This window comes from Chlorocebus sabaeus, chromosome 8 (assembly GCF_047675955.1).
Source record: "Chlorocebus sabaeus isolate Y175 chromosome 8, mChlSab1.0.hap1, whole genome shotgun sequence".
NCBI lineage: Eukaryota > Metazoa > Chordata > Mammalia > Primates > Cercopithecidae > Chlorocebus > Chlorocebus sabaeus.
Genome location: NC_132911.1, coordinates 16,938,991 through 16,956,373, shown reverse-complemented (window position 1 = coordinate 16,956,373; position 17,383 = coordinate 16,938,991).

The following is a 17,383-nucleotide window of genomic DNA, read 5'->3' as shown; positions in this document are numbered from 1 at the left end:
ACAACTTTTATTATGTATCAAATTTATAGAAAACTCAAATAATTTTTTCTTTTCATTTTACCATTTTTCAAGTATCCATTCTTGTTCCTTTTGTTCTATAACCTGGTTCTGGACTCCATCACTGTAACCACTATTGACCAAAATCCTCAACCAATCTAGATTAATCCTTTTGTCTGCCTTTGCCACTCCTATAACACAATGGCAATACTGTGAGGAAAAGAAATCACAGGGTTTATATTTAGAGGGACGCTTAAAAGGCAGAAGTACACAAAATTAGAATCAGATAGCCTGATAGTTCAGCATAAAAGATGAAGTCATGAACAGATATTTATTTCAAACTCTCCTGTACTTCTAATAATCTGCACTTTGTTGTCCACATTATTTCTCTATTTTCAGATTTTCCAAATTTCCTCATCAATACGCAGGACCCTCAGCTGAAGTTGACATTGTCTTGTTTTTTACAGATTGTTATTATTATCAAATTTCAGTAATGATAGTTTGAATTTGAAAACCAAGAATCCTTCATTTAATGCTTAATACAGTGTGCCTTTTTTTAAAAAAAATTTGTTTGTTTGTTTGTTTGAGACAGAATCTTGCTCTGTTGCCCAGGCTGGAGTGCAGTGGTGCGATCTAGGCTCACTGCAAGCTCCACCTCCCGGGTTCATGCCATTCTCTGGCCTCAGCCTCCCAAGTAGTTGGGACTACAGGTGCCCGCCACCATGCCCGGCTAATTTTTTTGTATTTTTTTAGTAGAGACGGGTTTTCACCATGTTAGCCAGGATGGTCTCGATCTCCTGACCTCGTGATCTGTCCGCCTCAGCTGTCCACAGTGCTGAGATTACAGGTGTGAGCCACCGTGCCCGGCCCTTTCTTAGTCTTTACTTTGTCATTGCTGATTGGTGGCAGGGGACTTGTTTGAGGCTGAACATTATCCTCATCATGAAAGGGATGAGAGTTCCTTGATGGCTTAGGTAAAATAACCAAGTGAAATAAAGGAGAGGCTCACTTCAAAAAATGCTAAGAGCCCACAAGAAGAAAGCAAGATCACTAGAAGAAATCTTTGAGGACAATACCTCTAAATTGTGAGTGAAATTCTATTTGCTGATTTGCTCTTCACGTCTCTCTTGATATATACTTGGTAATTTTTATGAAGTGTGGCTTTTTTTTTTTTTTGATGAAAAAGGATTATTTATTAATAAAATAACACTGTCGAGAATGAATTTGGCCAACATAAACTGGTCAGAATTTATTCCTAAGACTTCATCTTGTAAGTAGATATTGAGAAAACAAACTTGAAAGACTATTTGGGCTGGGTGTGGTGGCTCACACCTGTAAATCCAGCAGTTTGGGAGGCTGAGACAGGTGGATCATTTGAGCCTCAGCCTCCAAATAGTGTGCACCACCACACCCGGCTAACTTTTGTATTTTTAGTAAAGATAGGGTTTCACCATGTTGACTAAGCTGGTCTTGAACTCCTGACCTCAAATGATCCACCTGCCTTAGCCTCCCAAAGTGTTGGGATTACAGGCGTGAGCCACCACACCCAGCCTCATCTCACTTTTATGTGAGATCTGTAACAGTCAAACTCATAGAAGAAGATAACAGAAAGCAAGTAGCCAGGAGCTGAGGTGGTGATGGTCAAAGGTTACAAAGACCCAAATGGCTTCACTTATAAATTCTATCAAACATTTAAGATGCCAATAATTCTAATTCTACACAAATTCTTCCAGAAACTCATGAGAAAGAAGAGAAAACACCATCCAGTTCTCTTTATCGAGTCTACACTAACTTGTACAGAAAATAAAATTAAAGCATAAAAGCAAACCAACAAATAACCTCCCAACCCATACCTTTCCTGGACATTGACCTGAAAATCTTTAACAAAATATTAGCTAATCAAATCCAGCAATGTATAAAAAGAAAAATGTGGCCGGGCCCGGTGGCTCAAGCCTGTAATCCCAGCACTTTTGGAGGCCAAGGCGGGCGGATCACAAGGTCAGGAGATCAAGACCATCCTGGCTAACATGGTGAAACCTCGTCTCTACTAAAAATACAAAAAAATTAGGCGGGCATGGTGGCAGGTACCTTGTAGTCCCAGCTACTCCGGAGGCTGAGGCAAGAGAATGATGTGAAACCAGGAGGTAGAGCTTGCAGTGAGCAGAGATCGTGTCACTACCCTCCAGCCTGGGCGACAGAGTGAGACTCTGTTAAAAATCAAAAAAAAAAAAAAAAAAAAAAAAAAAAAGAAGACGAAAGAAAGGAAGAGAGAGGGAAAAAAGAAAAATACATTATGACCAAGTATAAATAATCCCAGGAATAAAAGGAGCTTTAAGTTTGAAAATCAATCAATGTAATTCAGCATGTGGATAGACTAAGAAAGGAAAGCCATATGATAGAACGCGTTTGAGAAAATGTAAGATCTTTTAACGATCAGCAAACAAGATACAGAAGGGAAGTTCTTCAAACAAATGTGACATCTACAAAAACACACAATATCGTGCTTAAAAGTGAAAGGCTGAATGGTTTAGTCCCACGATCCAATACAAAACAAAGATATCCACTCTTGTCACTTGTATCAAACATTGGAAGAAGTCAAGAAAAACAAAAGGAACACAAACTGGAAAAAAGTAAAATTATTCAAATATTATTGCAATGATAAGAAATGCATGAATAATAAACTTTTACTATCTTAACTTCATTATACTATTTCTTATGAAAATTTACGTCTAATTTTGTTCAAGTCAAATAACTAATCTGAATATGTTGATGGATACCATGAATACCTTAAGTCTACATTCCCACTCAGACTTCTTTTGTAATAGTTCAAAAGTAAAGTAGGACTGGGCGCAGTAGCTTATGCCTGTAATCCCAGCACTTTGGGAAGCTGAGGCAGGTGAATCCCTTGAGGTCAGGAGTTTGAGACCGGCCTGGCCAATATGGCGATACCCCATCCCTACTAAAAATACAAAAATTAGCTGGGCGTGATGACGGGCACCTATAATCCCAGCTACTTGGGAGGCCAAGGCAGGAGAATCACTTGAACCCTGGGGGCTGACGTTGCAGTTAGCTGAGATTGTGCCACTTCACTCTAGCACGGGTGAACGAGCAAAACTTCGTCTCAAAAAAAAAAAAGGTAAAGTAGGTCCACCATCCTAAACCAAGACGACCTAAAACCAGTTGATCCCTTAATGATTGGTACTTTCTTGTGTTTGGTTGTGTTTTGTGACGAGCCAAGCGGCAAGTCAATATTGAATTACTTTCCAAATATTCCATCGATGGGGAAAATGTTCTTTGAGGAATATTTAGAATACAGAACAATTATGCTAATAAACAAAATATACTGATGTTTGTGATACTGCTTTCATTTTGTAGCAACACAATGTACCAATGAACTGTGACTCCTATTTTTTGTAGCCTAAATTTAACTTTCACTTAATCTTTTTCCTACATGTTGTATTTTAGCTATGAGTACCTCCAAAATGACTATCTGCAGAACAATGGGGTTTTATGCCCTATTTTTTAAAACAGACTAATTGTGATAATTAAGTTTCCTAGTACCTTTAACAACCTGAGAATATTAAAATAAAAAGTGTATAGTCTGACCTCATAGCAGATGCTGAAATGTGAATATAAGACACTGACTTTGAGTGACACCTCAAGAGCCAAAGAGAGCGTATGGAAGAAATAGTCAACCCTGCTCTGCAATTTTAAGTAGCTTGTCAATGTCTTATAATGTGTAGTTCTTATTGGATTTCCGAGCACCTTCCCTGCCCATTGTTCTCAGAATCCTATTATAGGGTTGATGACTAACATTTGAAAAGTTTTACAGGAAAACTACAGTTCCAAAATGAGGTCACATACAATTAGGTGGCAAAGTATCTTTTTATTCCTTTTTCCCAATCCAGAGTTCTGATTTGTGATCCTGTGACCCCAATTATAGGTTGGTGTGAATAGGTAGGTTTTCTCTAAAGCACTACATTTAAAACTCTCTTGCTGTTTTCTCTGATTTCAAAGTCAGTGTTCTCTTTGGACTCTGCAACACATGAAATCATGTTTTCCTCTTAGCTGATTTGCAGAACACAGATTTGCTCATGTTCTTCAGTCTGTAGCTGAATAAATTTTTTCTAGCTGCATATCAGCCTTCCTCACTTGCTCAGTCACAGATACATCCCTCAGTTAAGTCAAAGGGAAGGATATCCACGAAATTTATCAATAGTTTATAATGCCTGAATGTCTTAAACATATAAAGAAAATCATACATGGTTTTTTCCAAAGAAGGAGGACAGATAGTATTGCAATATCAATCAGCCTGTTCTCATACTTTGCATGTTCTTCCCTTTAGTAAGGGATTCCATAGGTAAAACTCTTAATATTATTTTGTGTATAGCCTTTATTTGTTATAAAGTGCCTGCAAATAATACTAGCGCTAACTCTGGAATTAGGAGATTAAGATTTTATATTCAAGCAAGATGGCAGAATAGGAATCCTCCAGCTTCACTCCCTCCATACAAATCCACCAGCAACTCTCTGCAGACAACAATGCCCCCATGAGTATCACAGAATGCAGAAGTGAGGCTGAGACACCCCTTTGAACCACAGAACTGAGAACAGCAGCACACAAAGTGTGAAAGGAGTGGTTTCACTTTTACTTCATTCCCTACCCTGCTCCCAAGCTGGCACCGTGCCACACACAGTGGATTTCCCAGGATCCACGGTTTTTACAGAGGGAGGACAGAGCTGGAAGTGAACACTCATCTTCTGACCATTCTGGGACGCATCACAGAAGGCATTCTCTTGTCTTGCCCCAAAGGAAATATTGGGGGTATCAGCAGGGCTAGACCACCTGGGATCAGACAGAAGCAAAGAACAGGGTTCTTTGTTTCACATCAACCAGCTCAAGGATCTTGGCAATTGCTCTGCATTCTGGCCAGTGGAGGCACACTTCCAGAAAAGCTAGCCAACAGCAGCACTGTGTGGGAAGCATGGTCACCCAGGCTCGGATCCCTGGCCAGCTTCCACCTCCAGTCCCATGGCTCTTCTTGAAACTTTCCCAGCCTGTGAGGTAGAAGCAGGTTGGCAATTATCTGCAAAGGGAGTATCTGGCCCTGCCTGGTCCAAGCTGCTGAGTTTTGACCCTGCCAAGTCCTTGATATGCTCATTAATCCTTTCTCAAACTGAAAATCAGAGGCGGGGCAGTGATTAACTGCAGAGGGAGTGTCTGGCTCCACCCAGGCCCAGCGGCCAAGTGGCTGAAGCTCCAATTCTTGGTGATCTGCTTAAGGCTACCCTAGAAAGGCAGGTAAACCCATGTCTACCCATATCTGTGGAGTTTAGCCTCTGGCGCTACCTACCCTGAGTTGTTCAGTAGCCATCCTAGATACCTTGCCCAACCTCAGAGACCAGCACGTGGCCCTGCCCAACTACAGGTCCCAAACTGCATTCTGGCCAGCCAGGAAGGACAACCTCCACCACTGCCCAATCAGAGGCAATTAGAGCCCAGTCGGCAGATCTGCCTTGCTGCTGAGTTCAGCCAGTGGTCTCACCAAACCACAGACCTCAGAACCAACCTATGAGCAGGTCTCACTGAACCCCAGAGCGTAAGTAACATCCCAGCCCAACTAGAAAACACAGTAGCAAAGTACACCTCTCTGAGGTTGCCACCACCTGTCCCCACCAGAATCGAAGACTAGATTAAATAATGAAGGTCTTCCACCATGAGAGAACACCAGCAAAAGCTGGAAGGGATGACCATTTCCTCAAATGCACAGGCACCAATGCAAGACATACAGACTATGAAAAATCAGAGTGAAATGACAACACCAAAAGAAACTAATAAAGTTCCAATATTAGACCCTGAAAAAGTGGAGGTCTATGAAATGACAAAGAATTCACAACAATCCTCTTAAGTTCAGAGAACTACAAGAAAATAAAGATAGAAAATTAAATAAAATTTGGAAAATAGCTTATTGGCAAAATGAAAAGTTTGATAAAGAAGTAGAAATAGAAAAACACATCCTAGAAATAAAAAATGCAGTCAACTGAATTTTTTCAATAAAAAGCTTCAACAGTAGGGTTACTCAAGAAGGAGAAAGAATCAGTGAACTTGAAGATAAGACATTTGAAATTTTCTAGTCAGAGGAGTGAAAAGAAAAAAAGAATGAAAAAAATGGAGAAGGCCTATGGGATTATGGGAAACTATCAAGAGAACTAACCTATGCACAATAGGAATTCCTGAAGGAGAAGAGAGAGAGAACGCCCCAGAAAGCATATTTAAGAGAATAATGCTGACCAGGTGCGGTGGCTCACGCCTATAATCCCAACACTTTGGGAGGCCGAGGCGGCCGGATCATGAGGTCAGGAGATTGAGATCATCCTGGCCAGCATGGTGAAACCCTATCTCTACTAAAAATACAAAAAATTAGCCAGGCGTGATGGTGGGCGCCTGTAGTCCCAAATACTCAGGAGGCTGAGGCAGGAGAATGGCGTGAACCTGGGAGGCAGAGCTTGCAGTGAGCCGAGATTACACCAATGCACTCCAGCCTGGGCGACAGAGCAAGACTCCGTCTCCAAAAACAAAACAAAACAAAACAAAAAAACCCAGCAGCAACAAAAAAGAGAATAATGACTTAAAAGTTTCCAAACCTGGGGAAAGATGACAACATTCAGGTACAGGAAACTCAGAGGTCTTCCTTTAAATTCAACCCAAAGAGTAATTCACGAAGACATATCATAATCAAATTATCAAAAATCAAAAGACAAGGAAAGAATACTGAAAACAGCAAGACATAAGAAACATAAGGCCAGATGCGCTAGCTCACACCTGTATCCCAGCACTTTGGGAGGCTGAGGTGGATGGATCACGAGGTCAGGAGTTCACGACCAGCCTGACCAACATGGTGAAACTTAGTCTGTACTAAATACAAAAATTAGCCAGGTGTGATGGCACGGGCCTGTAATCCCAGCTACTCAGGGGGCTGAGGCAGGAGAATCACTTGAACCAGGGAGGCAGAGGTTGCGGTGAGCCAAGATCACGCCATTGCACTCCAGTCTGGGTGAGAGAGTGAGACTCCGTCTCAGAAAAAAGAAAGAAAGAAAGAAAGAAAGAAAGAAAGAAAGAAAGAAAGAAAGAAAGAAAGAAAGAAAGAAAGAAAGAAAGAAAGAAAATGCATTCAAGAGAGTCCCTTGATGACATCACTACTCTCGTAATGAAGATGGCAGATATCCTGTGGGTCAAGGCTGAAGCACTTGGCAGGAGATTAGCACCTGCCTCAAATATGCTTCCCATTAGATAAATACACTATTTCAGTACTTAGGACAACTTGTCCTTAACTTTGTGATTTCAGAGATGTTAGTGGAAATGTAGGTGGAAAGACAGTAAGACAATCATTAGGCATTTGTCAAAACTATCTGTCAATGAGATGAAATGTGTTACAAGCCTGCAAAAATACAGAAGGTAAAATACTTGGGGTACTTATTTTAAAAGGCAAATTTTCTTTTAATTTGTAAAATAAAGTAAATACTTTAAAAGACAAATTTTCTAATTTAGCTTTATGTATTTCTAATATGTTGCCTAATTTTTTCTCCAAAGGGGGAAAAAAATTTCCTTATGGTTAGTTTAAAAGAGAACATGATACAAAGGGGACAAAGATTCAAACAAAATTTAAGAAAAAATAAAGTAAATTTGAACTGTTTGTCCCATCTGGCAGCCCTGTGATTAGTGATACCAAGGGGCGTGTGGAGGGGTGTGACTGGTGAATTGCAATCATTGCTTTCTAGCTGGTGTTGACGCGGGTGTCAAAAACCAGTTGACAAGTGATGTGTGTTGGGTAACTCTTTTGATAACTTAGTTCAAGTTTCTGCTCTTAGCAAACACCTAAGTGAAAAACACTGTACATATCCACTAGCTGGAATGCCTGAAGGCGAATCAGTTCCTGCTCCATGTCCTATATGCACTGCATTCCATCAGATGGTTGAGATGAAGTGGTGCAGGATGGGATATACGCCCTTATTCAGAGACCCACCAGTGACAAATTCTCTGCTTTAGACAGTTAAGAGTAGTGTGATGCCATCCTGCAAATAAATGTCAGGCTAATAATAAATAATGTCTCTAGGAAAATCTATAAGACCTAAACCACTTTCCTTAAAATAAATCTTAATGGCAGTAACTTGATTTTACGAGAGTGAAACAAACGCTATTGGATTCTGAAAGAAGCTGACATATGCCGGGCGCTTAAAAATGAAACTTTGTAAAAAAGGGAATAATGAATTATTGGGGTTTTGGGGTTTTAAAAAATAAATGTGAGACCTTATGCTTAGAAAATAATCTTAATGTAATTGCATTGGTCATTACCCAATCCATACAGAACGATGGGTTTTCTAAACACCATACTGACAGATAAAACTTACACAGTCTCTGCTCTCCAAAAGCTTTCATTTGAAAATTGTGATCAATTAAATCAACATGTAGGACAAAATTTGGATATGAAACTCTATCGCAAACATAGGAAAAATACGGCAAGATCCACACTCTTGAATCTCCTTTCAAACACAGTAATTGGTTTAATATAAATAAAACGTTTTATTCCCACCCATCCACTTACCCCTAAAGAAAGCAAGCATAAGCAACCTCATTTCCATTTAAATCAATAAATCTGAACACAGAATTTTTTAAGTCTCATGTATTCAATAGAAAATAATAAGCAATGCAGTGGTCACCTACAAAGTGTCCATTTTAAAGTGAAGGGTAATCCTCAAATGAAACTTTAAAATAGGGAAGAGTAAAATTCAATGCCATGCCAAGTTATTACTGGAATTCACTAGGAAACAAATGAAAGTAATTTCATTGGGTTTGATTGAGAGAAACACTGTGCCAGGTTTTTCCCAGAAAATGTTTGACAATCACTGTTCCATTTGATTTTTAAGCTCTTATGCATTGCAAAGAAAATGAAATCCATATGTTTCTAATTCACTTACACTCAGCTCATCAAATGTGTGCTGTAGGAGTGCTTGAAGTTGGGCAGCTTCTAAACCATATTTCATCCTTGCTAAATAGAGCTCAAAGACAGAACTGACTTATGTTTAACTCTATAATTAATTTTTATGCTATCAGAGGAAAGCCACTGAACTCACGTGTTTTAATATGCATTATTATCCTCCTCTTGGATATAGGCAAGCAGTACAAAATGTTTAGCTAAATCAATCCTCACTGTCCTTTTTGCCTGTTGCCTTTTTGTTTCCATTGTTTTTCAAGAGAAACAAAAGGAATTAGACTTGCAAAGAAAAATCTGTTATTTCCTCAAGGAACATAACGTATGTGATTACTTTCCTCCCTAAGTCTTCATGTAAATAATAATGCTAGCCGGCAATGGAGCAGAGTCATTCTCATGTCTAGTTCTTAGTCAGACTTTTATTCAGAGGGTTTTGGTGAGAGTTTGATTACTGTCTATAATCACTTAGCTGTAATGTTAACAGCATGAAAATAGCGACTGTGTTGTTCAATTTTGCATTCTCACATCCGGCATGACACCTGGCTGGTCCTTTCAAGGTGGCTGGCACCCTGCCCAGTGTTCTTTGTTCCTCAGTAGAGGGCGAGTGAGTTTTACTATCCATTTCTTTGAAGCAGGCATGTTTGGGGATAAAAGAAAGATGTAACACTAAATCTGACATTGGGTTTTGCAGATTTAAAACATTTTAACTACTCTAGTCATTATAACATAAAAGTTCTTCAGTCTTTCAAAGCTGCTGTATTACAACCCAAATGGGATTCGGGAGAGTTACCAAATGAAAAATCCACCGCACATGTTTACTGTGGCATCAGGAACACTCCAAACTGCCCCCTGAAATAGGTTTCTTTCTCAAAGACGGTGTTTCTAAGATCAGGGCTTTCTCTGTCCTTTGTTCCATCACTGGTGGCTGGAATTCAACCCCATACAGTCAGCTGTCTCCTAGTACGTGAATCTTTGAAGTAAGGACTTTATAAAATATATATTTACCGCATTAGGCTCTTTTCTCCATTATTATTCCACAGATGACCCCACAATTATTTTCCAGTCCCTTCTAAAGGATATTTTATTATTAATTTTCTTCCAGCAGGGTTAAGTTGGCAGTAAGATATAGAAAACAAAACAAAACAAAGCACCACAAGTATTTAAGGTTAGATATACCTGATAAGATAAGCTGTGCAGCCTCGGATAAATAGCTCAACCCCTCTGAACTTTGATTTAGTTATTTCAAAAGCGATCCAAATAGCTAGTTTAGCTGCCATGCACAGTGACTCATGCCTGGAATCTTAGCACTTTGGGAGGCCGAGGTGGGCGGATCACTTGCAGTAAGGAGTTCAAGACCAGCCTGGCCAACATGGCGAAACCCCCCTCTACTAAAAATACAAATATTAGCCAGGCGTGGTGGCACATACCTGTAATCCCAGCTACTCGGGAGGCTGAGGCATGAGAATTGTTTGAACCCTGGAGGTGAAGATTGCAGTGAGCCAAGATGATGCCATTGCACTCCAGCCTGGGCAACAAAGCGAGGCTGTTTGTCAAAAAAAAGAAAAAAAAAAGCTAGTTAAAAGATTGTAACACAGGCTGGGCACGTGGCTCACGCCTGTAATCGCAGCACATTGGGAGGCTGAGGCAGGAGAATTTCTTGAGCCCAGGAGTTTGAGACCAGTCTGGGCAGCATGGGGAGACCCTGTTTCTACAAAAAATTTTTTAAAAAGCCAGGCATGGTGGTGCACATCAGTGCTCGCAGCTGCTTGGGAGGCTGAGGGGAAGGTAGCTTGAGTCTGGGAGGTCAAGGCTGCAGTGAGCTGTGTTCACGCAGTTGCACTCCAGCCTAGGTGACAAAGTGAGACTCTGTCTCAAAACAAAACAAACAAAAAAATGAAAAATAAGTAAAGATTGGAGTACAAATTAAATGAGAAAAAACCCACAGTGCCTAACACATAATTGATTCTCATAAATATTAATGTTTTCTCTCTACTCTGACAGCCTGAAGACTATCCCATCTACCTGCACTGCCATTTTTATTCTTTCAGTGCATTTTTGTCAGGTATGAGCAAGGTAGTATATTAGGCGACTCGGACATTGCAGCGAAGAAAAGAGACATGATCAGTTTCTTTTCAAATGGAGTGGAGGAGAGAGACATTAAACAATCGCACAAATAAATAAACATTTACAAATTATCACTATCTATAAAGGAAAAGTAGAGTACTATGAGCATTGTTACTCCCAGACACATACCTCCTGCTCAGCCAGCTTTTTCCTGGCAAATATCAGGATTCATAACATCCAGTAAATTTTCATCGTCCTGGCTACAGTCACATGGGATGCTTTGAAATCCTATCTGATTTGTATGAAGTGAGGAGGGATCAATACTTGTGTTTATCAACCACACATGCCACATACAAAAGAGTGTGGGATCCATATTAAAACATCAGTGTAAAGACAGACTAACATTATCATTAGTATTTATTTATTACAAAACTGTTGCATTATTACTAAGTTCACGTCTAGAAGGCTGTATGATGCATCTGTTTGCACTAGGGATATCCTATGCACAATATTTTTGTTATCAGGAGAAAGTAGATAGTAGCCTTCATATTTTGCTGCACCGGAAAGATTGTGGTCCTGTCAATTTTGTTAACAAAGATTTGGAATTCGGAAACAATATCATGAGTGGTGATCAGGGACCCAGACCAGCCAAGGCATAGAGTTTCCATCACATAGCTGAATCACGATTGTAAATAATGTGCTCAGCTTGGTTCTGGGCCATGTGAAATAGAACGTAGAAGACAGAGAATACCCACCCTTTCTCCAATATAGGGGTGATCACAGGCTAAATTTAAAATCAGGTAAGAGTGATCTGTGTACTTTTCAGCTTGCCCTCTGTGTCTTTTCCCCAAGCTCCCAGAGCCAGGATAGTATTTAAAGTTACACACCTGAGCCTGCTCAAAGTGATAAATGTTCTAAAGCAAGTGAAGGAGGATTTAATTTGGTTATTTATAGTTGTAAAAATAAACTCATATTTTAAAAATGTAGAACATACAAAAAAGAAAAAAGTCCCAGATTTTCATTATACCAACATACATGTCGTTCTTATATATTTCCTTTTCCCTCTTCCCATATTACGTAAAGATAATACATACTATTGGGTCTCCTGATCTGATACCATTTTACTAACTGAGGCATTTCTCCTCTTGCAATTTTGTATTTTTTCAACATCACATTTAATGGCAGCTGGTATTTCACTGGCTAGACGTGCATCTTGATGTCGTTAATCCTTCCACTTGTGCTGGAAAATTAGATTGGATCCAATGTTTTTTGTTACTACAAATAACACCATAAAAATTCCTCTTGTATGTAGCTTGTCTTTCTTATTTAGGATAATATCCTTAGAGGTCCCAAAAGGGAGACTTCCAGGGAAAAAGTTTGGGCAAAAATATGATGCCACGTTGTTTTCCAAAGATTATGTCTTTTTCAGCTGACTTCAGAAAGTTTTGAGAGCATCAGCTACACTTCTTTCTTTCTCCTCTTGCTTATTACCTTGTTATTTTATTTTATTAGCTTTCTACTTTGAAATAGTAGATAAGAGTCGCAAGAAGTTGCAAAGAAATGGACAGGGAGATACCATTCAACCTTCACCTAACCTCACCAAATGTTAACATCTTCATAACTATAGCACATTTTGTTATAACCATAGTAATAAAACCAGGAAATTGACTGGCTACAATTCACAGAGCTTTAGATTTCACCAAACATGTAACTCTGTGTGTGTGTTTGTACCCACATCTCTATGCAAATATATCATGTGTGTATCTTCACATATCCAACACCACAATCAAGATGCTTTACCGTCACCAAAGGCTCCTTCCTATTACCCCTTAGTGGCCACACCCACACCTCTGTTCGCATCCCTAAACCCTGGCAACCATTAACATGTTTTCCATGTCTATAATTATGTCATTTCAGAAATGTTGCGAGTGGCAGGGGGCAGCCAAATGCCAAGGTAGATGGCGTGGGTCCCCAGTGAAACACCACTCCCAAAATGAAGACAGTTTAAAGCCTGAAAGCCAGGCTACAAGCCAAATCCTCGGACCAGATTGAGAACTTGTCTTCCTGTTTGGGGTGCTTTCCTGATCGATCCCTACCCTTCACCTATTTTACATATACCTACCCTTTCCTAATTGGTTTTCTATTCTGTTGTGCCCACCTTTGAGTGGTGTCTTTGCTTCAACCTTTTTTCCATACTCACAAACCAATCAGCACACACTTCCCATTTAGAGTCCATAAAAGGCCCTGGACCCAGCCACACAGGGAAGTTTCCCACCATCAGGTAGGGGAACCCCCCTCACTCCCTGTATGCTCTCTTTGCTGAGAGCGTTCCTTTCACTTAATACATTGTACTCCCCTCATTCTCCTCCACTGTCTGCACATCTAATTCTTCCTGGTTGCAAGACAAGAGCTAGGACCTAGCTGAGCTAAGGAGCAGAAAGACCAAAACAATATTACATAACGGGACATAGCAATATATATCCTTTGAATTGTCCTTTTTTTCACTCCACATAATTTCCTGGAAGTTCACCCAATTGGTTGCATGAATCAGTAGTTTGTACCTTTTGTTAATGAGTAGTGTTCTATGGCGTGCATGTACCAGAGTGTGTTTAGCCAATCACCCCGTAAACGACAATGGTTAACTTCCAGTTTCAGGCTATAATGAATAAAACCTCTGTAAACATTTATTTACAAGTTCTTTCTGCAAATAAGTTTTCATTTCCACAGGATAAATGCTGAAGAGTGCAATTGCTGGATCATAGGATATATTGTGTGATATGCTTTATAAAACACGGCCAAACTGGTTTCCAAAGTGGTTGTGGCATTAAACACTTCTACCAGCAACCTATGAGTGATCCAGTTTCTCTGCATTCTTGCCAACAGTTTGTGTTATCACTGTTTTTTATTTTAGCCATTCTCATAGGTATATAGTAATATCTCATGATTTCAATTTGCATATTTCTAATGACTAATGATGTTGAATATCTTTTCATGTGCTTATTTGGCATCTGTAGATGTTCTTTATGAAATATCTATTCATGCCTTTTCTCCATTTTCTAATGGATATTTTTAAACATTCAGTTTTGAGAATTCTTTATATATTATAGATATAGATCCTTTGTTGGACACGTGATTTGTAAATATTTTTTCCCAGTTTTTATAATTTTTATTTTCATATTTTTAACAGGGTCTTTCCCAGAAGAAAAGTTTTTAATTTTACTAGACTTCAATTTACATTTTTAAATTAATGAATTATGTTTTTATTGTCAAGCCTAAAAATCTTTGTGTAGTCCCAGTTCTCAAAGATTGTCTCATAATATTTCTAGAAGTTTTACAGTTTGTTTTGTTTTGTTTTTTTCCCCGAGATGGAGTGTTGCTGTGTCGCCCAGGTTGGAGTGCAATGGGGCATGATCTCAGCTCACTGCAACCTCTGCCTCCTGGGTTCAAGCAATTCTTCTACCTCAGCCTCCCGAGTAGCTGGGATTACAGGCACGTGCCACCATGCCCAGGTAATTTTTGTATTCTTAGTAGAGAAGTGGTTTCACCATGTTGGCCGGGCTGGTCTTGAACTCTTGACCTCATGATCCGCCCGCCTTGGCCTCCCAAAGTGCTAGGGTTACAGGCGTGAACCACTGTGCCCGGCCCAGTTTTATTGTTTTATATCTTACTTTTAACTTCATGACCTATATTGAGTTACATGTTGTATAAGGTGTGAAGTTCAGGTTATAGTTTTCTTTCTGTGAACGTCCAATTCTTCCAGTATCATTTATTTAAAATGCTCTGTCTCTTCCATTGAATTGATTTTTTCCCTTTGTTAAAAATAAATTGGATCCATATTTGTGTGGATCTGTTTCTGAATTTATATTCTGTTCCACTGATACACGTTTATTCTGCCAGAATAACAGTCTTCGTCGATTTAGCTATGTAGTAAGCTGTAGGTTCAGGAAGAGTGATTACTTTCAATTTATCCTTCTTTCTCAAAATTGTTTTGGTTATTCTAGGGCTTTCCCTTTTACATATAAATTTTAGAATCAGCTTGTCTTTGTGTACAAAAAGCCTTGCTAGATTTTGATAGGAATTGTGTTAAACCTATAGATTCATTACTATGTTGAGTTTTCCAATCCATAAACATAGTATGTCTCTCCAAGTATTGAAGTCTTCTTTGATTTCTTTAATGAGCATTGGAATTGTATTATTTAGATCTAGTATGTGTTTTGTTAACTTTATACCCAAGTATTTTGTTTTCTTTGGAGTAATTGTAAGTGGTGTTGCATTTTTAATTTGGTTTGTATATAGAAATGCAATTGATTTTTGTGGGGTGATTTTGTAATCTGTTACCCTACTTAACTCATAAATTCTACAATTTTTTGTAAATTCCTTGGTATCTCCTTTATAGACAATCCCCTCATCTGCAAATAGAGACAGCTTGATTTCTTCCTTTTTAAGCTGCATGCCTTTTATTTCTCTTACCTTATTGTCACGGCTAGAACTTTTAGTAAAATGCTGAGTAAGAATGGTGAGAGCATATATCCTTGCCTTGTTCCCAATCTTACAGAGAAAGCAATTAGTCTTTCACCAATAAGTATTATGTTAGCTATAGATTTTTCAGAGATACTCTTTATATGGTTGAGGACATTTCCCTACATTATCATTGTATAGAAAGGTGTTTTTTATTTTTTTCCTTTTTTTTTTTGAGGTGGAGTTTCACTCTGTTGCCCAGGCACTCGTGGTGTGATCTCGGCTCACTGCAACCTCCACCTCCTAGGTTCAAGCGATTCTCCTGCCTCAGCCTCCCAAGTAGCTGGGACTACAGGTGCCTGCCACCACGACTGACTAATTTTTGTATTTTTAGTAGCGATGATGTTTCTCCATGTTGTCCAGGCTGGTCTCAAACTCCTGACCTCAAGTGATCCACCCACCTGGGCCTCCCAAAGTGCTGGGATCAGAGGCGTGAGCCACCGCACGTGACCGAGTGGTTTTTAAAATCATGAATTGTTGTTGAATTTTTCTTCAAATGCTTTTGTTGCATCAGTTGATATAATTACGTAATTTTTCTTCTATAGCCTGTTGATATGGTGGGTTACATTGATGGATTTTTGAATATTGAACCCACTTTGCATGTCTGGTATAAATTCTAATTTGTCAAGGTGTTTTATTATTTTTATACATTGTTGAATTGCTGAAATTTTGTTGAAGATTTTTTCATTAAGTTCGTGAGAGTTATTGGTCTACAGTTTTCTTTTCCGTGTTTCTTAGTCTGGTTTTCTATCAGGGTAATGACGGCCTTGTGAAAGGAATTAGGAAATACTCCTTCCTCTTTCTGGAAGAGATTGTGTAAAATTGAAGTTAATTATTTAAACATCTGATAAAATTCTCAAGTGAAAGATTTTAAAATACAAATTCAATTTCTTTATGGTTATAGGACTATTTGTGTTATCTATTTCATTTTTTTTGAGTATTGGTAGTATTTGGAGTGTGGGAAAGTGAGGAAGGAAAAAGTCTTTGGGTGAAGGTGATATTACTACAGTGGTAGGCAAACTACACTTAGAAATCAGCCCCAGGTTAAACACTCAGGACCAGATTCCACTTGTTACCTTTTTCACTAATAGAGTTTCCAAACTCACAGATTTTCTAAATTATCTTTTTTTTTCTTTTGGGACGGAGTCTCGCTCTGTCGCCCAGGCTGGAGTGCAGTGGCGCCATCTTGCCTCAATGCAAGCTCCGCCTCCCAGGTTCCCGCCATTCTCCTGCCTCAGCCTCCCGAGTAGCTGGGACCACAGGCGCCTGCCACCGCGCCCGGCTAATTTTTTGTATTTTTAGTAGAGACAGGGTTTCACCGTGTTAGCCAGTATGGTCTTGATCTCCTCGTGATCCAACCGCCTTGGTCTCCCAAAGTGGTGGGATTATAGGCATGAGCCACCGCGCCCGGCCCTGACGGATCTATTTTTATTCCTGTGTTTCTTTTTCAACAGTACACGTGACTACAGACAGCTGAGAGTGGGTAACTGTGGCAGTAGTTATCAGTCTATATGTGTAGTATGGAAGTCAGTATCTGGTTTTATAATTTTAATGTGTGCCGATACCAGCGCTCCACCGATGGGAATCGGACGCACTGCAAAACTCCCAGTTTTATTGCACCACCCCCTCCAAGGTGCACATAAACTGACTCATGTACAGATACTGAACAGTGACAGAGTAGCCAAGCATCTGTCATACAATGGACTAAGGAGGAAAAATTCAACATCCTTTAAAACCCAATAAGCACTTTAAAAGGCAATTCTAGGAAATTTGCTCTTCATTTTAATTTAAGAATACTGATTACAGGCTGGATA